General features: G+C 37.1%; 1 long non-coding RNA gene across 1 annotated transcript in view; it reads right to left on the minus strand.

The window, feature by feature from the left end:
- Positions 1 to 830: 830 nt before the first annotated feature.
- Positions 831 to 6155, minus strand: part of LOC107835273 (uncharacterized) — a 9681-nt gene continuing 4356 nt past the window's right edge. The window contains exon 2 of the long non-coding RNA XR_001661087.1: positions 831 to 1512. This is a non-coding gene — a long non-coding RNA (uncharacterized LOC107835273). The remainder of the gene's footprint in view (positions 1513 to 6155) is intronic.

A 6155-nucleotide genomic window follows, 5' to 3' on the forward strand; every position in this document is an offset into this window, starting at 1 on the left:
CAAAAAAAAAGAGACTCAACCAAAAAAAAAAGTTTCAACCAAAAAAAAAAGAGACTCAACCAAAAAAAAAAGTTTCAACCAAAAAAAAAAGAGACTCAACCAAAAACAAAAAAAAAGTTTAAAAAAAAAACTTAGTGATTTTTGCTTTGACATGATTTTTTTTTGATTGAATACTACTTTTTTTGTTTGACATGATTTTTTTTTTGGTTGAATACTACTTTTTTTGTTTGACATGATTTTTTTTTTGATTGAATAATTGTGAAACAAATCTAACTCCATACCATTTGGGTCAAAGGTCAAAATCCTGCTACCAAACCAAAGAGGAAAAGCTGCAGTGATTCTAAAGAGACTTAGTTCATTTATATTAAATTAACAGACATTTAGCTCTGAACCAAAAATAGATAAAGATTTAACAAGTAGATTTCTTTACTTCACCAGGAACTTTGATTTGTTTCATTAAAACAAGTTTTGACTAAAGGAGAAAATGAAGGTTGAAATATCAGTGAAAGAATTCAGTGATTAAAATATAAAACATGTAAACAGACTTACTATTAAGAGAAAAATTATTACTGTGATTGAACCAATAATTAAGCAAATATTTGCTAAATTATTTAAAAAACAGACTCAGAAACAGAACGATGGTCGGAGTGGAGGAAAGTATTCTTGGTATTAAAGAAGTTTAAACATTTGAGCTTTCACAAACAAATCTCAGATTTTTACTTTATCCATTACTTATAAGGTCAAAATGTCAAAAAATAAAATAAAAATAAAAAATAAAATACAATAAAAACATTTGATCCAAAATGGCCGACTTCCTGCTGGGTGTGTAAATCGGGTCCAATAGTTTTTATTGGTTCTGATGGTTTGATGTTTTAACTCAGTTAATAGCAGTGGATGGTTTTAAATACTCTAGGGGGCGCTGTGTTGTTTTGTCACCATAATCACTTATTATTGATCAATAATTGATTGAAATGTGATCAGCTGTCCTCTGTCACCACAGACTGATTCAATCTGGATTTTCTACTTATAAAAGCCCAGAGAAATCCTCTCTGATCAATAAATTATTGACTTCATATTGAAATATTTTCCATCCACCAACCAGAACCCAGATATCTCAGCCGGGCCACAAACACTCAGAACCTTCTGGTACCAGTTTGACTCCACTATGAAACTGGGAGCAAACTCGGTTGTCTGGGTTGCAAATGAAAACTCAGAGAAAATCAGAGTTTCTGACTGAAATCAGGGCTGCAGCTCTGAACCAGAACCAGAACAAGAACCAGAACCAGACCCAGTTCTGGTTCTGGTTCTGTCCAGCAGCTTAAAGAGAGAAAACCCAGTCAGGACTGGAAACCAGTAGAAAGTGGAGTTAAAACTCACCTGATCAGATCTTTGCCTCTCCTTCTGTTCACTCAAACTGAGTCGGCGCGAACGGGAGAACTGGACCTGATTCTCCAGAACCTGAACCGGATCCACCTGAGGCTCCGCCCCCCCTGACAGGAGAGGTGTGTTCACCTGTTGAAATGACAGGAATCCTGTCTGATCATTGATACCAGGAAATAAATGTTTAAAAACAACAAATTCACAGTTTAAATGTTCTTTATGTTTTAAATATATTTAGTGTTTTTAATCAATATTTTATTAAATTAATGGAGATTTTCAGTTTTATCTATAAAGAACTTTAACAACCAACAAATTTCTGCACATAAACACAAGAGCAATAAAACTAATAATCGTTTCTGCTTGTTCTAATCTGAGCCAACAGAACCAGGAACTTGAAATGTTGAAGTTTCTCCACATGTTGACACGGCCATCTGATATGTTAATGTTATCAAATACAGATTTTATTAATTTATTTAATCTTGTTTAATGTTGATGTGAAGGAAACTTTGATTCTCACCTGAACCTCTTTCATCCTGAACAAAATGTTCTTTAAGCTTTGGCCTCTTTTAGCCTGGAGGCTTTAAGTTGTTAAACTGGTTTGTCTCAAACGTTTCCAGTGAAAAAGTTAAAAACCTGCTGAGTTACAAACAGGTTTTAACTTGCCATTTACTGTGAGATGTTTATGAAAAAATGAACGAGCGGAGTTTTATCCCACTCGTAGTTCTAACAGCGGTCATTTGGATCCCGGCTGAGCTTTATACTGTGTGCGGTTCTTGCTCTGGTGAACTGCTAGGTAACCACTCACCTCTGCTGCACCTTTCTGCAGCTCCTCTCTTCCTGTTGGTGGGGAGAACCAGGTGGACTCAATCTCCTAGCAATCAGAGTGCAGCTACTTTTGGTGTGACTGACCTGTCACTCCTGTTTGAGAGCATCAGAAGCAAACAGTGCTGGTAGCATGTAGATTCAGAGCTGTGTAAAAGTTTCTACAAACTGTGAAAGACAGCCGGTAAGCCTCACAATGCTGTTGCTCATTGCTGAATTTCATTGGCGCAGCAATGAACTCTGATTGTTGTATCAAATTGTTCAAACTTATTGAAGTCAAGCTAATAAGTTAAAAAGAAAAAAAAAGAAGAAAAAATACACTTGGTGTTTAATGGTTAAAGTAGAAAGGAAAAAAAAATGTTGGTCAGAATGTTTGTGAGAATATTTAACAAAATGTTGATAAAAATGCTAATTTATTTATTGCTGTTGAATTTTACTATAAAATATTTATTTATTATACTTTTGAAATAACTGGTTTAAAGGGGTAGAAATCTGATTATTCACAATGTATTTATCTTGTTAATTTCAGAATGTAATGGATGTGTTTCTGTTTCTTTTGAGGTTTTTCACCTACATCCTATGGGCTATGTGGACCATCATACAAAAAATAAAGACTAAATTAAAGGCTCTTTGAGTGAAATCCAGATCAAACTTCACAGTGGAAACTATCCCTTTCAAGTGGGGAATCGCACAGTAAACCTAACCTGAAAAACTTGACAGTTCTGGCGGGTCACATCTGCCACCCCTACTGAGTGGGTCAGACTGAAGGTTAAACTATTTAATCTAGTCCCCAAAGAGTAAAAATCAAGCAAACAATGTTGCATCACTTTCTCCTCCTCTGGATGTCTGACACCACCAGAACCTGGGAATCAACATCCCCGTCTTTCCGTGGATCAGACGGGTAGGCTTCGCTTTCATGTCTTATTATTTAGCATCGTTTGTAAAAAAAAAAAAAAAAAAAAAAAAAAAAAAAAAAAAAGTCCGCTGCTNTTTTTTTTTTTTTTGACCCGTCAGCTTTTCAGTTCGAAACCACAAAAAGGCTAATAAACCAGCGACCGTCAGAACCGCGCAGGGTAAAAAGCTCAGGCGGATCTTAGGACAACAGGAGGAGCTCATCCAGTTTTAGCTCACAGAAAAAGCCCCAAACTAACAAAATTAAACTGACCAATATGATTTAGCCTTTTGCGTGCCCTTTGACCCCCACAGACTCGCACTGATGTGCGCTACGTACAAGATGCTTTGACACAAAATGTTTTTTTTCTCCACAATTTTGTTAATAGTAAAGAGGGTTAGATAATAAAATATACAATAACTATTCTTTTCTTTATTTAAAAGGAAAATCTCAAGGAACTCAGTGTATACAGCTGCATCTGCTCTGCAATAATCCATACTGTCGTTACTTGGAGGAAATTTAAAATTACACAGAAAAGCTCCAAAAGGGACTCAAACTTAAAACTCTGAACTAAGAACTAATGATCACATAATAGCAATTAACTATTTCTGCCATGGTAAATCATTACTGACAACTATAGTGAGTAATCCCTAACATTAATATGATCATACCGCATGTAATCATGTGTACATATGTATTGTTATTAAGAGTGAGCTAAGAAAATGTATGTCTGTATCAAACTAGTAGCCCTTCGTGTTACTCTGTACCCATGAAGTAGCTCCCAGTCTCAAAAAGGTCGGTGACCCCTGTTCAGGTTGAACCTGACAGCTGATGGTTTTCCAGCCTGTCGGCTCTGCAGCCTTAAGAAAACAAACTTCATGATAATAGAAAAAGTTTCATCTTTCAGTTTAACTGGCACGTCTCTGTCACCAGTTTGAACCAGTTCAACCAGTTTGAACATTTATTTATAACCTGAGAAGCAAACAGGGGAAACATCTTCAATGCAGATTAGTAGAAACATTAAGAGTAAAAAATAATGAAGTATAACAAATAAAAATGAAACATTACTGTGTAAAAGTTTTTAAACCGTCAGTTTGTTTAGTTTTCTTTCCCTCCAAAGATTCGATCTTGGTATAAAAACGTCTTTTGACTGTGATGACCCTTACAGGAACATTATTATCTCCTCTGCATTTCCACTGGATTTATTAAGGTATAAATAAATTATCTGGGCAGAAGAAAAAGACCCAGAAAGGAGGAAAAACTTTTTATCATCCAGTATCTTCTGGACCAGTAACTAGCTAATTGCTAACACAGCCTTCTGCCCTCTAGTGGATTCCATGTGTAACTACAATCATAGTAAAACTAGAGCTGATATGAGAATAGTACTTCCTTTAGATTCTTTCAAAGTAAAACACAAGGAATGAAATTCTCCTTTAAATACATTTTAGTTCGTATATTTATTATTCTATCAAAAAATTAAATGTTGAAGTGAAACAGTTACTGTACCACAATAAGAGAAACTGCAAAAAATATTTCAAAGGTGTAACACTGAAGTTACTGATGTTACACGTCTCATCTCACAGTGGACAATTGTAACAAATTATGTTTTTTATGTTTTTTCTTCTTCTGATGTGTCTCTGCTTCCCCTTTGATCTTGGTGGAGAGCCTGTAACGATGACCAGCGTCAGTGGAAAAAAAAAGACGACCACCGTCTTCTTAATAATAATAATAATAAATTTATAATGCACTTTTCATTAATAACAATCTCAAAGTGCTACATGGTTCATCTAAAAACATAAAATCAACAATCAAAAACAATTAAAAAAGACTGTCAAATAAAAGTGGAGAAGGCTTGTCTAAAGAGGAAAGTTTTCAAGCCAGTTTTAAAATCGGACAATGATTGCGGGGCTCTCAAATAGTCCGGGAGAGAGATCCAAAGACGAGGAGCAGCCACAGCAAATGCTCGATCACCCATAGTCCTTAGTCTTGATCGAGGAAGGTGGAGTAGATTGCTGGATTGGGATCGTAGGGGTCTAGAGGTTGAATGTGAAGTAAGGAGGTCCTTCAGGTAATCCGGTGAGGTTCCGTATAGACAGTGATGGGTGATAAGTGCAATTTTATACTGAATCCTATAAGTTTCAGGAAGGCAGTGAAGCTCGTAAAGAGTTGGTGTGATGTGATCAAATTTACGAGCTCTCACTAGGATCCTGGCAGCACTGTTTTGAATGTACTGAAGCCTCTGAAGGTGTTTTTGGTGGAAGAGGGAGTTACAGTAGTCGAGCCTGGAGGAGGCGTGGATGAGGGTCTCGGCATCAGAACGGGAGAGAGATGAACGAATTTTGGAAATATTGCGAAGATGAAAAAAACAGGTTTTAAACAGGTGCTTAATGTGATTTTCAAATGTGAGACGGGAGTCCATTCGGACACCAAGGTTTGTAACAACGGAGGAAATGGGAATGTCTTGTCCAGAGAATGAAATACTCGTCAGAGTCGAGGATTGAACCTGATGAGGCGTTCCGATCAGTATGGCCTCGGTTTTGGAACAGTTCAACTGAAGAAAGTTATGGGTCATGCAAGACTTAATCTCCTCCAGGCAGGACGTTAGCGCAATAAGCGGAGGTGAAGTCGAAGGTGATCCCATTCTAATGTAAAGTTGCAAATCGTCCGCATAACAGTGAAATGAAATGTTATGCTGAGTAATGATTTTACCTAAAGGCAGCAAGTAAAGAGAGAAAAGCATAGGCCCTAGAACTGACCCCTGCGGGACACCACAGGACACGCTAACGGCCTGGGACTTGGAGTTGCCAAGGCAGACACATTCCAGCCTGTTGGAAAGAAAAGATTGAAACCAATCCAGGACAGATTCACCGAGACCGACTTCCACATGCAGACGATGTAGGAGAATGTTTTGGTCCACAGTGTCAAATGCAGCAGTGAGATCAAGGAGGACAAGAATGGAGGTGCAGCCAGTATCAGCAGCCATGAGAACATCATTTGTAACTCTTAGCAGGGCGGTCTCAGTACTATGAGCAGGACGGAACCCAGATTGAAATTTGTCATA

This window comes from Poecilia formosa, unplaced genomic scaffold (assembly GCF_000485575.1).
Source record: "Poecilia formosa unplaced genomic scaffold, Poecilia_formosa-5.1.2 Scaffold1400, whole genome shotgun sequence".
NCBI classification, from domain to species: domain Eukaryota; kingdom Metazoa; phylum Chordata; class Actinopteri; order Cyprinodontiformes; family Poeciliidae; genus Poecilia; species Poecilia formosa.